This window comes from Lactuca serriola, chromosome 7 (genome assembly GCF_051521515.1).
Source record: "Lactuca serriola cultivar US96UC23 chromosome 7, Lser_US96UC23_V15, whole genome shotgun sequence".
NCBI lineage: Eukaryota > Viridiplantae > Streptophyta > Magnoliopsida > Asterales > Asteraceae > Lactuca > Lactuca serriola.
The window spans coordinates 197,711,837-197,731,453 of NC_136414.1; the positions used below are offsets into that span (position 1 = coordinate 197,711,837).

General features: G+C 37.6%; 1 pseudogene; it reads right to left on the bottom strand.

The window, feature by feature from the left end:
• Positions 1-17,991: 17,991 nt before the first annotated feature.
• LOC145063647 (auxin-responsive protein SAUR71 pseudogene) lies at positions 17,992-18,670 on the bottom strand (annotated as a pseudogene).
• Positions 18,671-19,617: the final 947 nt, after the last annotated feature.

Consider the following 19,617-nt stretch of genomic DNA (forward strand, 5'->3'; position numbering starts at 1 on the left):
TGGCGTTACGAATCTTAAAGTTTGGGTTGTTACATGATATTTTTTGATGGCTTATATCATTATCTTATTTGAAGATCGTTGTGACTTGGAGGGGGAGCTCTTCAAAGACAAGAAGTGATTCAGTTTCTTTGTTCTGAGATGGGTTTTATGGCGGGTTTGGTTTTCATGAAGATTCTTTGGGATTACATTCGAAAATGAAGTTTAAAGACATTACTTCAGTGCTTGATTTATATATCCTAGAGCCCATGTTTGAAGACCATTGAAGAATCAAGATTCGTGGATTGCTTCATATATTCCTCGTTGCAGATCTTTTTATTTGCTAGATGCTTGTTTTGGAAGTTAAAGCATTGTCATCCATTCCATACTTTGAGGGGGAGATTGTAGGGTTTCAAAGCACTCCATGGATGATGGCAATGGGCCCCTTTGATGAATTCTAGGTTAAAATCCCAAGACTTGTCTTTTCCCTATAAATAGTCATGTATTATTCATTATTAGGGTTAAGAGAGAGGCAAAATGTAGCCGCCACGTTGTGAGGTTTCTTGTAGAGTTAGATTATTATTTCTTAAGTTTAATTTGTTCCTCACATTTCAATAAATCGAGTGATCATTCGACATAATCTTCATTATTGTGTTTGTTCTTATTTTCCGCATCTTGTTCATCAAATCTCAATTAGGGTTTTAATCCCAACAAAAAACTTAGGAGTATAGAGAAGAAAACGCAAACCGTAATTCACCAATTGAATCTGTATTCAGAAGGTCTGAGAACAGCATGCGTAATCTCAGAACAGATCCGAAAATTCTTTACGTCATTAAGAACTAACCCCATGAGTGATCCCTTCCTTTCTTCCCTTCCCGCAAAGGACACATACTCTCAAATAATGTTCTGAGTGTTGTACAGTTGAGAGATGTCCCCAATCATATGCCAGGAGCAGCCACTACCAACAAACCGAAGTCTGATGATATGCCTCCATAGCTGCTCCGACACAGAGCAGGATCAGTTGGTCTTTGGAACCTAGTCCATTTTGAAACAGGGTCGACCTTTGTCATCCTGTTTATCACAAACAGAAGATGTAGAAATGTTAGAAGCATTAGGAAATTTGGGAGAGTGAGCCTTTGGAACCCATTTGTATTTGGCTTTAACCCATGTCTTTTTCAATCCGATGGGTGCCTCGGCACTTGATTTGGAACTTGAAGTCGGCTGCCGAGATGACTTTGACCTAACCGGTCTTGGCTTCACAGGAGCATCTCTTAAACTAGACTTCTAGGCCAGCATTCCCTTCTTGTTCTTAGGAGTTGGATGCTTGGCCTTGGGAGTTGGATGCTTTGTCTTGTGGGTTTGATTCTTGGCCTTCTGCGTGTTCCAATCACCATTGTCTGAACGTGACCTGGAAGGGACTCTTTTGAAGTATATCCCACTTGGCGCGTTTTCCCATCCTTGTGCATAGTAGGGAACGTAAGCGCGATTAGGACAATTTCTGGCAATGTGTCCAGGTGTTCCACAGTGAAAACATGTCTTTTTCTTCATTGTGAAGTTGTTTCTTCCTGCCCCTGGTGGCGTATCCTTGCCTTGTCTCTTGCTTTTCCCACACGCACAGTTGCAACAGGCACTTTGTTTAGCTTGAAATGGTGGCCTATATTTACCAATAGCAGGTTGATTAGAAGCAACAGATTTAGAGTCCAAGGGGTCGTTTGTTTGTTCAGAAGAACTCTCCTTGTTCTCATCCTCTGTTACTTTCCCTGCACAAGAAGTATCATCATTAGTATCTTCAATATTAATAACTCCTCCTGACACAAATCCAGCTCGTTTGCCATATCGAAAATGTGCCTCCCTGTCAATTTCTTCATGTGTCATAGGTATGGATGTGTAGTTATGATTGAAAGGTGGGGGAACACTATCATACCCCAGACCCTTGTTTTGATTATCTTTAAATTTTAATTGGGTTTCAAATAAGGACTCGACTGTTTGACTTGACGCAGTATAATTTTTGAAACTGACATCTATTTTTCCACACTTAATTTTTAAAGCGTCAAGCTCTTCAGTTACAGCAGCAAGTTGTCTCTTAATATAGTCATAATTTTCACACTTGTTGCTACACTCTTCCTGAAGTTTCCTAAAGTCCTTGGTTTTTGCTTCTAACTCAGCCTTCAGGGGTTTCTATCATTTCCTGAGTTGATATCCTTCATATCTCAGGTCCTCAACTTCTCTTTTAAATAAATCAATTTGTTCCCGAAGAAATTTAATCGTGGCTTCACAAGCTGGAGTACATATAACTTCAATGACTGGAATGTTTTCAGAACTCATTGTTTCTCTACACTTCAAAGCATCAAGTTCTTGAATTACATCAGCAAGACTAAGATGATTGAGATCTTTTGTCTTCTTCATGATAGCCACGTTCATATCCCACGATTTCGGAAGTGAATTCAGTAGCTTTTTGTTTATCTCAGATTTGGACAAGAAGATCTCAGCTATATTCATCTCAGTAGTGAGTGTGGTAAATCGCTGCAACTGAGTTTCGAGGGTTTCTCCAGGGATATAATCGAAAATGTTGAAATTTTGTCTTAACATATCCTGACGACTCTCTTTCATATTTTCAACTCCCTCGTAGACCTTAAAATCAATTAAAAGCACAACTAGAGGCTAAAATAAAACTTAAAAGTCAAACCCTTTGATTATAAACCTCAAAAGTCAACCTTAAAATAAAATTTTAAAAAGTTAAACTCAAAAGTCAAACTTAAAAGTTAAACCGAAAAGCTAAATTTGAAAATTTAAAAGTTAAACGAAAAAGTCAAAGTTTAAAGTCAAAGGTCAAACTTGGAAGTCAAAATAAAATTTTAAATAAAAAATCAAAAATAAAAGTTAAATTTTTTTTTATTTTTGTTATATTATTATTATTATTATTATTATTATTATTAATTTTAATTTTGGATGAAAAAGGAATTTAAAAATAAAAGAAATTGAGTTTTTGGGTTAAAAGTGTCAAAATTTGAAATTTGGTGCGAAAAGTAGTCTTTATGATTTAAATTCGGAAGGAAAGTAACAAAGAATCATGTAGCCGAATTGGATAAGGTGCGAGGTTCTTGATCTGGTGGTCGCGAGTTCGAACCTTGGCACCTGCACCTTCGCTTCCTTTTTATTTGACGCTGTTGTGGTGCAAGGCTTGCTGAACGAGCTGCTGAGTGCGAGGCTGCTGAACGAGCTTCTGAGTGCGAGGCTGCTGAAGAGCGAGGATGCGGAGCAGTAAACTCCGAGCCCCAAGCTCGGGCCGTAAACGTGCGAGGCCTCGGACCGTAACCTCTGACCGCGAACTCCTCGAACCGCAAACACTTCGGAAACCCTAGCTGCTGGCCGCCACCCCCTCGCTGATTACGACCAAAAACACCGATTTTTCGACTTTGAAAAACACGAAGAACAAACCCCCCTTATTTTTGCGAGATCTATCCAAAAACGCAAAAATCTCTTAAAAATATGATCAAATGAGCTCCAGATCTGAAAAAATTGATTGATACAACCAAGCTCTAATACCAATTGTAAGTCCCTAATTTGCATGTGTATCAATCAGATCCGTTTGATGGTGCGGAATCCCAATCAAACGGATGATGTCAGATCAAATAGAAGAGAAGGAGAAGAAGAATAATATGAATCTTTGTATGTATTGATATGAATGAAGATCCGGATACAAAAGATTCACACACACATAAAAGCCCCTGTTTCTCTCTGGCCGTAAACTCTCTAGGGTTCATCAATCTTTACTCCTCACCCTAACACCTATATTTATACTTGGAGAACATGGGCCGAATAACATGGGCCGTAAATGGGTTTACGACCGTAAACCTGTTTACGGCCGTAAACACAGCCGTAAACACCATACAGCCGTAAACACCAAGTTGTTTACGGTCCAAGACACAAAAATACATTTTTCTAGAAAAGTAAAGTATAAACCATATTTTTGACCCAACAAAGTGTGATGCCTCAAATACTTCACACAACACCAAATGCAAAGGAGTAAACTTTTTGATAGAATACACACTTGAAAATTCGGCCTATTCCTCACTTGTTCTTGTGTAGCCGATTTTGGTGGAGTAGGTGTTCCTTATATAGTGTGACACATCTAGGGTTACACCATGTAAACCCTACTGTGTCATGACTCTTCATTTCCATGACCCATGGATTTGTAACTCCCATGGAGCATCCTATGGGTTTAACCCAACTTGATAATCCATGGAGCCTCTTAGCCCACTATAAAGTTATGGATGATTTACATAATCAACCCATATATTTAATTAGTTATCTTTTGATCACTTAATTAATTCTAAATTAATTCTTGATCAAAATAATTCAATAATACTATTAATATATCAGAACTTATAATATATTAATAAACCACATGTGTTATTTCTCTCATTTAGTCTATCCAATTGCATGGTGCCATGCAACCCAAATGGACCATGTCGGGTCGGGTCAAGTACATACCAGAAATAGTTATGGACTTAGACACCTTATCCAATAGTCTCCCACTTGGATAATTCTAATAACTATAACTGCAAGTATGAATTCAAGAACCGATTGACAATCATAGCTCTTTCAAGGTCTCTCAGAACTGAGAAGATGATGATACGCCATTTAAGATAAGTGATCATATAATCCTCTGTTCTAGATATCAGCCGGACAAATACATGGAACAATGTCTTACTTATTGTCCAGCGGTTTGTTTCCCGATTTCTGATTTGTTTGACAAAGAAGTTAATTGAACACATCAACTTAGTTCTGAACGGGCCCGGTACATAGGTCAAAACAAAATCATCGAGGGGCCCAGATATCAGCTTCTAATCCAAGAAGGAACAGATAAACTTTGACTCATATGTTTGTTCTAGTACTCATTGAATTATACACAAAAGCATGTTTTATAACATCGAGTTACCAATGCGCTTACGTACAATCAATGCATAACCAACTCATAAGTAACAAATCATATCTCTAGGTTTGAAGACTTATATGATATTACCGTCTCACGATCACTCGAGATAAATTCCATGAAGTGATTCCAGTGAGCGTGGGTTGAGTCCAATGCTCAGAACTTATGAGCACTCATGATTGTTGTAGCCATGTCCAACACCTTAGACCTCTGCAACCAATCATGACAGTCTCGATTCATACCTACTTCCGACATATAACCGACTGTGGAGGTTTGAATAATATGATATACCAAACATAATTATTCTGGAAGTCAAAACATGCAAAAGAAATATAGTAAACGATCGACAAGAGATAGCAACAATTTACTCATAAATAAAACACCTTTTATTCATCATCTAATGTCAATTACACTTTACAAATTTCAAGGTTATCTAACTACTAAATCTAATATCATCCTTCAGCCCTATGCTCCGAGCATACTGGAGATGCTTAACCCGAGTCAGTCCCTTCGTGAGGGGATCTGCTAGATTATCATCTGATAATACCGTCTTCGCCACGAGGAGTCCTTCTTCTATTCGATGTCTGGTGAAATGGTATTTTCTATCAATGTGTCTGGATCTCCCGTGATCCCTTAGTTCCTTGGCTAAGGCAACAACACTTTCACTATCATAGAAAATTTCCATTGGCTCTTTAATAGCCGGTATAACTCCAAGGTCTCCAATGAAGTTCTTCAGCCATATTGCCTCCTTTGCTGCCTCGCTTGCTGCTATATAATCTAATTCGCAAGTTGAATCAGCCAATGTCTCTTGCTTGGAACTCTTCCAAGAAATTGCTCCTCCGTTTAAGTTAAAGACCCAGCCTGACTGAGAGCGGAAATTATCCCTATCAGTCTGGAAGCTAGCATCACTATACCCTACAACTCTCAAGTTATCACTCCCACCGAGGGTAAGGACCCAGTCCTTAGTCCTCCGTAGGTACTTGAGGATATTCTTTACCGCAGTCCAACGTGCCTTGCAAGGGTTCCCCTGAAACCTGCTAAGCATGCTCAAGGCAAAGGCTACATCAGGTCGAGTACACGTCATAGCATACATGATCGATCCTACAGCCGAAGCATGAGGTATTCGACTCATTTCTGCTATCTCAGCCTCAGTATTAGGGCTTTGTGTCTTACTCAATCTGGCATTGCTCTGGATGGGTAACTCTCCTTTCTTGGAGTCCTGCATGCCGAATCTCTTCAGCACCTTATCCAAGTAGGTACTCAGACTAAGTCCAATTAGTCTGTTACTCCGGTCTCTCAAGATCCTTATCCCTAGAATATAGGCAGCTTCTCCTAGGTCCTTCATAGAGAAACACTTCCCAAGCCAAGACTTAACTTCCTGCAGAGTTGGGATGTCATTTCATATGAGTAGTATGTCATCCACATACAATACCAAAAAGCTAACTATACTCCCACTAGCCTTGACATATACGCAAGATTCATCTTCACTCCTAGAAAAGCCAAATTCCTTGAATTTCTCATCAAAGCAAAGATTCCATCTATGAGGTGCTTGCTTTAACCCATAAATGGATTTCTCAAGCTTACACACTCTATTAGGGAACTCTGTGTTGACAAAACCCTCTGGCTGACTCATGTAAACATCCTCAGCCAACTTTCCATTAAGGAAAGCGGTTTTGACATCCATTTGCCATATTTCATAGTCATGAAATGAAACTATGGCTAACAGAACCCTAGTAGACTTAATATTGGCCACTGGAGAAAAGGTCTCATCATAATCAACTCCCGGAGTTTGTGAGAAACTCTCTGCAACCAGTCGTGCCTTATAAGTGTGTACATTACCATCCATGTCAGTCTTCTTCTTGAAGATCCATTTGCACCCTACAGTCTTATGACCTGGTACATTCTCAACCAAGTTCCAAACTTGATTGTCATACATGGACTGTCTCTCACTGTCCATTGCCTCTTTCCATTTGGCTGACTCAGGGCCTTCCATGGCTTCCGCGTAAATGTTAGTTTCATCCAGACCTATCAGTGTCTCATCACTGATAAGTGTATCACCTTTCGCGGTAATATGGAATCCATAGTAATGCTCAGGGGCATTCCTAACCCTTATGGAACGCCTCAGAGGTACAGACTTGTCAATTGGCTCAACAGGAGTTTCCTCCTCAAGTTGAGTGCTAGGGTTTGAAGTTCCTTCACCACTTGAATCTTGAATTTCTTCAAGGTCAACTTGCCTCCCACTGTTTCCTTGGCTTATGAACTATCTCTCTCAAAAGACAGCCCTCCTAGCTACAAAGACCACATTTTCACTAGGTCTGTAGAAGAGGTAACCAAAGGATTTCTGTGGGTAGCCGATGAAAATACACCTCTCACTTCGAGGTTCGAGCTTATCATGAGTCTCGCGTCTCACGAAAGCCTCGCATCCCCAAATCTTGATGTGGTCTAGTTTGGGTACTTTACCAGTCCACATCTCATAAGGAGTTTTGGCAACTTTCTTTGTAGGGACCAGATTAAGGATATGGGCGGCAGTCTCTAAGGCATACCCCCAAAATGAGATTGGTAGCGAAGCTCGACTCATCATGGAACGAACCATATCCATCAAGGTTCGATTACGCCTCTCAGCTACACCATTCAACTGTGGTGTCCTAGGAGGTGTCAATTGTGAGACAATCCCACATTCCCTAAGATAGTCGAGGAACTCTGAACTAAGATACTCACCACCTTGATCGGATCGAAGCATCTTGATGTTCCTTCCCAATTGATTCTCGACTTCCTGTTTAAATTCTTTAAACCTTTCAAAAGTCTTTGACTTATGCTTGATTAAGTAGACATATCCATATCTGTTGTAATCATCAGTAAAAGTCAAATAATAACGATTAGCATCCCTCGTGGCATGTTTGAAGGGTCCACACACATCCGTGTGTACAAGATCCAACAAACCTTCACCCCTCTAACAAGAACCTATGAAGGGTGCTTTGTCATTTTTCCAAGTAAGCACGATTCGCAACTATCATCTGACTTTAGGTCAGATGACTCCAAGACTCCATCCTTTTGGAGTTGGTCTATGCGTTTCTTGCTTATATGTCCAAGACGACAATTCCATAATGATGCTTTATCCAAGTTATTATCATTAACAGAATCAATACACAATACATTATTTCCTAAGTTATCAACCACAGATACAGTTTCATACACGCCATCACAAGGTAATGCTTTAAAATAAAGAACATTATTAAAGAAAGCATTAATCGAACCAACTTCATTATCAAATGCAAAGGTGAAACCTTGTTTATACAATGCATGAAAGGAAATAATGTTTCTTGCCATTTCTAGTGAATAACAACACTTATTCAAATCTAAACTAAATCCACTACTTAGCAATAAAGTATAAACTCCAATCTTGGTGACAGGTAAAGCTTTCCTATTCCCCATGATTAAGTTTATTCTTCCATGATCCACATTCTCACTTCTTCTTAGTCCCTACAAATCAGAATAGATATGAAAATCACAACTGGTATCAAGGACCCAAGAGTTAGAATGGGGTGAGTTATTAGATAAGATAGTGTAAATACCTACATGGTTGGGTTTAACTTTCCCATCCTTCACATCTTGCTGGTATTTTGGGCAGTTCTGCTTCCAACGTGACTTTTCATGGCAATAGAAGCATTCAGCCTCTTTTAGGTTAGAAGAAGGAGTGATAAAACCTTTCTTAGTTCCACTTGAAGAAACACCATCAAGGGTCCTAGCCTTGGTACCCTTCGAAGAGCTCTTTCTCTTCTTCCCTCGACCTTTCCCGATTGCCAAAACTGGGGCGGAGTTTGGAGTAGGAGTGTTAACAACCGACTTACCCTTAAGACCCGTTTCTGCGGTCTTAAGGAGTCCTTAAAGTTTGCTGAGTGTGACCTCTTCCTTATTCATGTGATATGTCATGCGGAATTGATCATATCACGATGGTAAGGAGTGCAAAATGATATCTATTGCAAGCTCCTCAGGAAAGTTCACATTAAGCTTCATCAACCGATCAACATACCTTTGCATTTTCTGCATGTGGCTCATGACGGATTCCCCGTCCTTCATCATGGTTGTTATCATGGAGCAAATGATTTCATACCTCTCTTGTCGTGCACTTTGATGGTATTTTTTCATCAGATCTTGGTGCATTTCAAAAGGGTAGAAGTCTTCATAGGACTTTTGGAGTTCCGCTGTCATGGTGGCCAACATGATGCATGCCACTTTAGTAGCATCCCTTTCATGTGCCTGGAAGTCAGCGATCTCCTTGGGAGTTGCAGTGGTCTCATCAATCTCCTTAAGCTCCTTGTGAAGGACATATTCTTTGTCCTCGTAGCGGGTAATCATCCTGATGTTTCTGATCCATTCATTGAAGTTGGATCCATTAAAAGTGACTTTCCCACACAAGTTCATAAGGGTAAAGGAGCCATTAGGATTAGAGCCACAAGCAGCGTTGTTTAAAGACATCTGAAAGAAGAGGACAAGATTAGTTTAGATATTAAGAGAGTCCTTAATAAAACACCCAAATGTAATATTAAGGCTAGGAATCAATCACAATATATTATAACTTAGAAGAGGTATGCCGTAATCCAAGCTATAACATCTTTGAAAGGTAGGTGAATGACGATTCACCAATTTCCACCATGAAAAAACGAAATATAAATATTAGGTTTTTAATTGGTTCTTAGAAATTCCTAGATTCTTTTGAGATTCAATGAACTTTTCAAAGGCATGTTTCAATCTCGAGTGTGCCCTCCAAGTTTTGTGAGTGGGATACCGAGGATCACAAAACGAGGTGTGAAGTAACCATGCAAATCACTTGGTACCCTTAAAGTATATCATTCAATCGATGTGCCGGTAAACCACACACGCTCCACCGATACTATGATAAACCATAAGTCACCCTTTACCTACCTTGTTAAGTCCAAGTTAGTGTGCCGGTTAACCACACACGCTCCACCAACGACTTAAACAAAGTGTAAAGTATAATTTCATGGATTAGCACCTTATTCACATTTTTCCTAAAGTAACTAAGATTGGGAATTTAATAAAAGCATTTAGTTACTTTATAATATTCGTCATACTTTTAATGAGAATTTATAAGTCCTTGTCTTACCCGTTCGGCTAACGACCCTCCACCGATCAAGGAAGCGGTGGGTGAGAGTGGACACCTATTAAGTTGCCAATTTATAGGAAACAACCTTATACCCCCCTTATAGATCGACTTCGTGAATGAGGCATACTAGCGGTAAGACGACTTGATCTTATACACACACACACACACACACACACACATATATATATATATATATATATAACTTATAATATTATAAAGTATAAAGGTTGAATTTTAACTTTTAAAATTCTAAGGGTTGGAACTAAAGTTTTAATTAAGACTTTACTTGTTCCAAAACTTGAGGGCAATTTTTGTAAACTTTCAAAACTTTTCCTTTTTTATAACTTATGAGTTAATTGAGTAATAAAAATGAAGACTCTTCATTTTTTATAACTCTTGTGTTCTTTTAATGGCTTTAATAAAAGTGTGACTTTTGGTTTTCCATAACTTGAGGACAAGTTATGGACTCCATTAAAACACATTATGATCATGAATTAAACTACCATGAAGGTTACAAGCAATTCCTATGATCATATAATCTTCATAAGTTCAAGAACATGAATATGAACACTTTCAAGAATCAAAAATTACACTTAAAAACTTGTAATTTTGATAATTGCCATTGTAAATGGATTAGCATAAACATTACACCATCTAACACAAGTTTTCAAGTACCAAAACAGTTTAGGATAATGTTTCTAGTCCATTTCCAGCAGCAAAAGTCGAAAATCTGCATTCTGAGGCTCCTACTCATTGAGTGCACGAACCTACTCGGCGAGTAGGATGAATTTACACATGAACTCGGCGAGTCCCCCCATGGACTCGACGAGTTCAGTAGGCAGACAGCAAAAGATCGACTTTTCCACTATTTTGCATCAAGTATATCAAACAAACAAGCCTAGGCTTTGATACCACTGATGTTTTTTGAGCATTCTAACACTTCTTAAGTGTACATGCAACCCTAATAAACCTTGGATCTATGTTTGTCTAATTATCATTCAAAGTTGAATTCCAAGGTTATATTCCTATCTAGCATACATGGGGAACATTTTTAACTTGAATGAAAGATAGAATAACTTACCTTGTTGTTGATTATGATCCTTGAAACCTTGTGAGCCTAGCACCCCAAGTGTGATGCCTCAAATGCTTCACACAACACCAAATGCAAAGGAGTAAACTTTTTGAGAGAATACACACTTGAAAAATCGGCCTAGCCCTCACTTGTTCTTGTGTAGCCGATTTTGGTGGAGTAGATGTTCCTTTTATAGTGTGATACCTCTAGGGTTACACCGTGTAAACCCTAATGTGTCATGACTCTTCATTTCCATGACCCATGGGTTTGTAACTCCCATGGAGCATCCATGGAGCATCCTATGGGTTTAACCCAACTTGATAATCCACGGAGCCTCTTAGCCCACTATACAAGTGATGGATGATTTACATAATCAACCCATATATTTAATTAGTTATCTTTTGATCACTTAATTAATTCTAAATTAATTCTTGATCAAACTAATTAAATAATACTATTAATATATTAGAACTTATAATATATTAATAAACCACAAGTGTTATTTCTCTCATTTAGTCTATCCAATTGCATGGTGCCATGCAACCCAAATGGACCATGCTGGTTCGGGTCAAGTACATACCAGAAATAGTTATGGACTTAGACACCTTATCCAACAAGGACATGCTACGTGCATGTGTTATAGATTTTGGAGGAAGTTGAGACACCTATTTACCCTTGGATGAGTTTTCTTACAACAGCAACCACCATTCCATTATTGGCATGCCTCCCTTCAAGCTCCTATATGGGAGAAGGTGTCGAACTCCCATTTGTTGGGGAGACGGTATTCCCCCTTATATATAGCCCAAAATAAATAGAATCATGGAATTCTCTCCGAGAGCTGCTGAACTAACGACTCTATTAGAAAGTAGAATTAGCAACTTTTACACGAATTTTAGGTAGGGCAGCGAGTGATGGGTGGCACTGAGATAGTTCTGAAGACAACCGAGTAGTTTCAACAGGTCAGACAAAGGTTACTGACAGCCTAGAGTCGCCAGAAGAGTTACGCAGATCAACGACAATCCGAGCTAGAGCTCCAGGTTGGATATTTTGTCCTGCTGAAGGTATCCCCATGGAAAGGGGTGATCCGATTCAGGAAACGGGGCAAGCTAGGGCCCCGATACATTGGTCCTTTCAGAGTAATCGCCAGAGTAGGTAAGGTAGCTTACTGGTTAGAGCTACCTACGGAGTTGAGTCAGATGCATAACACCTTCCACGTGTCTTGGTTGAGGAAGTGTGTAGCCGATGAGACGACAGTGGTGCCATTAGAGGACATTCAGGTGGATGCGAGTCTGGATTATATTGAGAGGCCGATTGCAATTTTTGATCGGAAAGTGAAGGTTCTGAGGAACAAGGAGGTGCCCTTGGTTCTGGTTCAGTGGCAACATCGGAAGGGGTTCGAGTGCACTTGGGAGCCGGAGTCCGAGATGCGCGAGTAGTATCCAGAGTTATTTTCGGAGCCTGACTTCGAGGGCGAAGTCTGATTATATTGGGGGAAAATTGTAACATCCCAAGACCAGGTATACCTTATAAACCCTTTTTCTTTTGGTAATTGTCAATTTTGTCCCTTATGTGAGAAAAGGTGGTAAATGAGTATGTGTGTGTATGCTTAGCATACTCATGGGCGTGTTTTTGACGCGTAAGCCACCTAGTACGTTGGGTGTACCAGAGGGTCTGTTGGGCATACTAGGCCCAGAGTGAAAACCCTAATTTAGGTTGTGTCCCTATTTAAAGGATATGATGGCCTCATTTCTGGCCACCATTCCCAAACATCAACCCTCTCAAACCCTAATTTCTCGTTCTTTGAGCTTGTGTGTCCATTTGTGAGCTAATAAGTGTTCTTGTGGTTTCTTTGGTGTGAAGAATGGGCCTTGAAGAGGAAGGAGTGAGAGTCCAAGCTTTGGATGTGAGCTTATTTGTGGTTGGAGCTTCAGTTAGAGGTATAAAGCTCAAAGCTTTCTCACCCTTTTGATTTGTGCATCATTTTAGTTCATTTTAGGGTTTTGGTCCCAATTTTGGATGCTTTATGAGATATTGAGCTCCATAGCTTGCTATCAGCTCCTTTGAGTGTTTTTAGTGGTGTAGATCAAGACTTAGATGTTCAAATCAAACCATATATGCATGAGATATGAGCAATTTTGAGAATATAGAGTGAGACTTTTGGTGTTTGTGACTTTATCAGCCATGCAAAGGCTTAAAATCACAGACTTTATGGAGTATGAGCCTTTAGGGAGTCTAGATTTGAGATTTGAGCTAAGGTGTTAACGGATTAAGACCAGATGAGTAGGAAGAGAAAAATTGGGACGTACGTTGAGCATAATCCCAATACGCGAAGCGTAGGGTCGTGAATCCCCGATGCATGCATGGAGATGGAGTACGCCCAGCGTAGAAGGCTGGTACATGCGGCTTACGCACTGCCATTGACTTTTAGTTGACTTTTAGGGTTTGCTCAAATCGTGGACTATTAAGGCCATGGAAGGGTAAAATGATCTTTTATCCTTTTGTGAGTTTGTATAAGGGTTATTCTAGCTTCTTCGAGAGCCGTTATTAATTAGAAATAGTTATCGTATGCGTTAGGCGGAGGCTAGACCGGCGATTTGAGTTCGAGGTTATCCGATTTCTTGCAAGGTGAATCTTCTCACTATACTTACCATGAGTGGTATCTTTGTGTGACTGAGGTTCCTTATGTTCTTACTTGTGTATTGTGATATCCGACATTATGCCTTTGTGATTTATGCTGAGTATTATTATTATTATGAGCTTATTGAGTTAGGACCGGAGGGTCCACCCGAGTTGTGGGACCGGAGGGTCTCCACTGAGACACATTGACCGGAGGGTCGTATTGAGTTAGTCTCGAGTGGCTAATGTGATGTGTGTGGTATTTTGGGGAACTCACTAAGCTTCGTGCTTACCATTTTATGTGTTTCAGGTACTTCTCAGGATCACGGGAAGGCGTCGGCTTGATTGTACACACGAGTCGGAGTCACATTTTGAGGATCATGGATTGTATTTAAAACATTTTCTGAATATGTGTTTTGAAAATATTGTCATTTGGGATTTTGTGAACTATGTTATGAGAATTACATGATTTTAAAAATGAAAAAAGTTGTTTGAAAATTTACAGCATTACACCGTCAGCATCAACCCCCATACCACTTGTCGATCGCCATCAGACAGCCTATAACCACCCATCTCTATTTGTAGCTCCATCACCAGGACGAACCCCTAACAAAAGAAGCTCTAACATCGATAGTCACCATCATTTCATACCGCTTACATTCGACGCCCTAAAAAATCAACAACGCCGTAAATTGCGTTTTTCCGACCCTCTTCTCCGGTCCACGAATATCTGACGAAAACCACCTAGACACATCCATCCTCAGTCGACTCCACCTGATATAAGTTTAACAATATGCTATCTTTCTTTTTGGCATCTACCCGATATCAAGAACCAGTTGGAAAACCTTTTTTCAAAGCTGGTAAATAAAAACATGAAGGGCCCTCACAAAAAAAAGAATAAGATAATTTGGGATTATTATCTAAAAATGGGCTTAAGTGGGTTGTGAGTAATTCATTTTGGGCTCCTCACAAATGGGTTTCTTTCATATTATTAGGCTACATCAACGGTAATCAAAATCGTCTATTCTAGCAAGATAAAAATCAAAAACTTAATGCTTGTATTTTGCAAGTCTGTCCAGCAAAACCCAATTCTAGAAGATGGTTATGGTCCTATTAACTCGATGTTTAAAAAAAAAGAGTAGTGCACTTCTGGCACTCCACAAAGCATTTTGGAAAAATATTGTTAGATAATTTGAATTAGCTTATGATTCCGAGAAACACACTGACTATTAAATTTAATTTTGTTAGTCTTTTCAAATTCAAGTATTCCAATCTAGCATCCTAACAGCCTTGCTGCTACACCATCCCGCATCATGACGACCACATCAGGCAACCCTTGAAATTGGCCACCAGCCCAGCACGACTTCCAGAAAGCTCGGTCTGTAAAACATTTCCAGTGGACTTCTAAAAGTGTGCATTGTTGACTGGTCGCTCAAAGTTTCCCATCCATGGGCCCCCATACCCGATGTTGGTTGTGGGTACCATCCCCCTCTTCGAGGTAGGCATTGGTTTCCTTGATGGAGTTTCTAAGTATAACTTCTTAGTTCCCCATCCGCAGGAAAATAAATGATAGTCCCCTATGGCAATCGACGGTTTATGCCTTATGCTGAATACCCATTCTTGTATAGCATGTGACTTCCTCGATGACATTTTATGAATAACTTTTTCGCAGTGATTGGAAGGCGGGAATCACATACAGAATACATTGCATCTAGTTTACAGACTTCGATGCTTGACACAACATGGCTATATGGCAAGGTTATCCTTCTTAGTTACCTTGACCCAACATGTTATCGACATCTCTATCACATAACATTCTTATAAGCAGCAATGCTACAATCTGTCAAGCCAGCCCTGCACTGCATAGATCAAAGGCTTCCTTGGGATCTACTACACAACACTACGACCTCTTATGGGTGAGGTCAGTTGTTCCATTTTATGTTGGTGCACATTTGTTGCTTAGTTTGATGCAATTGGTTGCAAACCAATCACATTATACTGGGAGAACTTGATGGTATTGGGTCCGTCTGCATGACCCAATAGCTTGATGGTATCGCTTATCTCCGATCCACGATCCATGATCCAAGTCCAGCACTTAAGACCACATGTCCGGATTCCGATGTCGCATCAATATGTTTTTACCAATTATGCACTTAAATTGAAAAAAACATTCAGTTTTCCGCATAATATATATAAATAACACATGATTTATAAATTAACAAAAAAAATATATTACATTTGGATAAAAACATATATCATGATTGTATATTCATCAACCAAATAAAGATATTGTTTTTTCTTAAAACAGTTATGGAATAAAGTGTCTAGACAAAAATAATAATAACTTCCAGATGTAATCCGCATTCACGGGATTGATTTACAAATTTCCTTAATAAAGGTTTCCAGCTCTTCCATTTTCTTTATGATTCCTTCCGTACCATCACATTATTATTTCAAATTTTAAATTTGCTTACGCTACCTACTTTTATAATAAAAACTCTTTGAAAACTTCCATCAAACAAACACTGTTAAATAAATTGCTATGAATTAATATTTGGGTTAAGATAATAAAATATACACGTATTGTATTTGGATAAAATTACGTGGTTGGTCATGTAGTCTTTCAAAACATATTGATTCAATATAACTATGACAATCACTATATATTTAATACTCGTATTCAATTAGTCTGTTTTTCGTACTCAATTAGTCTGTTTTTGCAAACCACAAAGACAACCTGCCTAGTTTTGTCTCTTATTTAATTTGTTTTTGGAGTCATTTATGTTTTATTTCATTTAGTCATTTTCTTTTATTTGTATTCAATAGATCAATAATTTTTAAATGGGTGTTCATTACACTATTATAGTTAATGTACGAGTCGAAATTTGATAACTTGAATAGAAACCCAACAGGAAACAAAGTGAAGAAAAATCTGAATGACAATTTTCAAAGAGATAAGTATTTGGATTAGGCTGCGAAATGTTAGGCTCTAAGCCTCTAAGCCGTTAGGTATGGACCTATTTAGTTATTTTTTATTTACTTTTATATATATACTAGGTGTGTGAGACCCGTATATTATACGGGTTAATTTAAAAAATAATTAAACTTAAAGTATAAAAAGAAATATTTTTTAATTACAACTTTAAAATAAGAAAAAAAACGTATTTATTATAATTTAATATAATATTAATATAATATATATGATATTTAATAGTTTACATATATATAAGTATATGATTTTAATTAAAAATTAAAACAAACAAAAAATTGACAAAGGGATATAATATTTATTTCAAAATTACCATAAAATGATAAGTGTCAAAACTGATGAAAGATTGACATGTGAAAAAAAAAAACCTTCATTTACTAAGAAGTATATATATATATATATATATATATATATATATATATATATATATATATATATATATATATATATTTTGCTAGGATTACTGTTATAAGTATTAGTAGTCAGAGATTCTATTATAAATATTTTGAAACAATGTAGTAACAAAAAGAGCTCTCCTGCTCCTGCCATAAATATAGACCACATTGAACGATAGGTTGCTAGGATTACAATTATAAGTAATTATAAGTATTCACAGGTATATTTTATATTGTTTTTTTTACATTGCAGGAGTGAGGTAGATAAACAAATTCTAACATACTGAATGTAATAATAAACAGATATAAAGTTTAATAACAGTTTAGCTATTTAAAATCTAAAAACATTAAAATTTGTAGCTATATATTAATTTCTACAACATTAAATTTTCTGACTTTAATTTAAAAAAAAAAAAGATATTATAAAATAAGTAAATAAATTTGAAGGGACCGTGCAATACGGAAGTGTAAAGTAGAAACTGGTCGGACGGGCACTTTTTTCAACATTCCTTTTCTCTGTCCAGGTGAACGAGAAACCTCCGGTCTTCGGTTGCTGCGTGCTTGCTATTTTCAACTTTCAACTTTCAAGTCAAGTACGAAAAACGAGGCGGAATTTTGTTTCTTTACTTATCAAAAAAACTGATACCGGACACAGATTTTCCGGTGGATCATATGATTTGTACACGATCATAATCACAGATTCAAAAAAGTAAATGAAACGAAATTCAAAATCAGAATTCTTAAATAAACATTGTTATAATCGCCAGATTTAGAGAAATAGTCGGTGAGGCTAAAGTTTATGGTTGATTCGGATTATCAAACACCTAGATCGGTGAATACTTGCTGAGTAAGATAGGAGAATTCAAATCAGAGAAAATAATATACAGACGAAAACACCGATTTTACTGACGTAGTTGTTATATACATAGCCAAACTAAAACCGATAACATTTGATTTGATAATTTCTTCTAATCAGCATCAAACGATCTCACCTAACCTCACTATTTGCTTGATAACTGATTAGGAAAAAAACTAAAACGAACAAGTATACATAGGCTATTACAGGAAATCACCGGAGAAAAGGTCTTCGAGGTTGTCAGACGCTGATTTGCCGGTTTGTAAAGCTTCGAGGACACGTTCGAAGACGAAGACGTGGATAGGGATATGAAGGACGCCTTTTTGTTCGTAGCCGTATTCTTGAGCAGATTTATTGAGAAAATCGATGAAAATCGGGTGGTTTAGAAGCTCGGCGCTCACCACGAATCGTTCCATCTCTTCTCCGACGTACACCGGGAGGTGACCCTCAGGTACGGTGCCGGAGCGTCGAGGCTTGGCCATACGGAAGGATTGGCTTAGGCGGGGGGTGGTGGGGGAGGGACGAGATTCCGACCGGAGGAGAAAGTAAGGAGATGAGTCGGCGACGCGAGAGAGGCGGCGAATTAACTTTTTCATGGTTTATCCTGTCACTTGATGAGATGAAGGAGCCAAGTATCTCTCTGTGTGCTTGTGTGTGTGAACAAAAAGTAGGGGACAGAGAAGTTGTGGGCAAATGCCGAGTATAAATATACAGGTGGTAAGGATGCGCGTACAGGTAGGGGTACCTGCCAGGTACAATTGTCACTTCACACTTTCTCTCTCTCTCTCACTATCTCACACAAACAAACTATATATATATATATATATATATAATTAAATTAGAATACCGGGAATGCAAGAACAGTTTTTTACCAATCATTTTATAAGGGTATATTAGAAACTTTATATAAATGTTAATTAATGAGTTTTCTAAAATCTAGGGATAATGATTTTAATTATCTAACAAAATTAATATTTCCTTTTAGTTAATGAAATATATATAAATGTTTTTTTATGATTTTTCCCAAAAAATATTTATGACGGCTTCAAAAAAATTACCTAAAAAAATTAATATTTCCTTTTTATTTTAAATCTAAAAAGAAAATCTTAAAAAAAATATTATTTTCTACTATTTCACGTTTTTGTTTTTAAAAAAAAATAATAGAAATCTAATCTCAAATCAATACACTTCCAATCAAAAATGAAAACACATCAAATTAGAAATAATTCAATGCATTTTTCATAAATTGAAAATAAAAAAATAATGTAAAAATTATCATTTTTTCATAAAATGAATACCTCTAATTATAAATAAATACACTCATTCGCATGAATACACTACTATTCATAAATAAATACAATCATTCACACACAAATACATTGTAATTCACAATTGAATACACTGTTATTTATAAATTAATACACATTTTATCATAAATGAATACACGTACTATTCATAAATAAATACAATCATTCACACATAACTACAATGTTATTCATAAATGAATACACGTGTTATTCATAAATAAATACAACCATTCACAAATAAATACAACTATTCACGCACCCCCTTCAAGAAATTATTACCAAAAAATTCGAAAATTAGGATTTTTTTTCTTTCTTTGTCTCTGTTCTTCAGAAATTTTTCCAGTT